The sequence below is a fragment of the Egretta garzetta genome, unplaced genomic scaffold, assembly GCF_000687185.1.
Source record: "Egretta garzetta isolate BGI_Z169 unplaced genomic scaffold, ASM68718v1 scaffold166, whole genome shotgun sequence".
In the NCBI taxonomy this organism is placed as follows: domain Eukaryota; kingdom Metazoa; phylum Chordata; class Aves; order Pelecaniformes; family Ardeidae; genus Egretta; species Egretta garzetta.
This window is the reverse complement of record NW_009260133.1, coordinates 662597-663105: the sequence shown is the minus strand read 5'-3', so window position 1 is coordinate 663105 and position 509 is coordinate 662597.

Sequence of the window (509 nt, the reverse complement as noted above, 5' to 3'; positions counted from 1 at the left end):
ACTTCCAGGGCTCAACGAAGAACCGTTTGTGTGGATCGGAGAGCGACGAGTCCCAGCCTTGATGAGGATATATGCCTCAAACAGTTCTCTAAATGAAAATTAATTCTCAGAATAACGTCAAGTTTTTTATGCTACTCTTCAAGTAAAAGGAATAATCATTTTCTGTAGCACCAACTAAATAACTGAATGCAGATCCTAGCAGAATATTATCAGTCCAAGGACAGTAGAAATCTACATTTTGCAGTGACAAATTGTGCAGAGGAATGATTTTATTATAAACGTCTGTGGTCTGCTTATATTAACTCTCTCTTTACCTCATCTGCTTTTGTCACCTCAATTTTGTCTGGTGGGGTTTTTTTTCCTCACTTTCCTTGGTTGCGTAGTTATTTCATATAAGTATTCTGTGTTGGTTTTCCCTAGTTCTAAGAGATGGCTTCTTCCTTAGCTATTAAAACAGTAAGTTGGAATTAAAATGAAAACTGAACTTAAAATGTTTTTTGTTTTTTAAA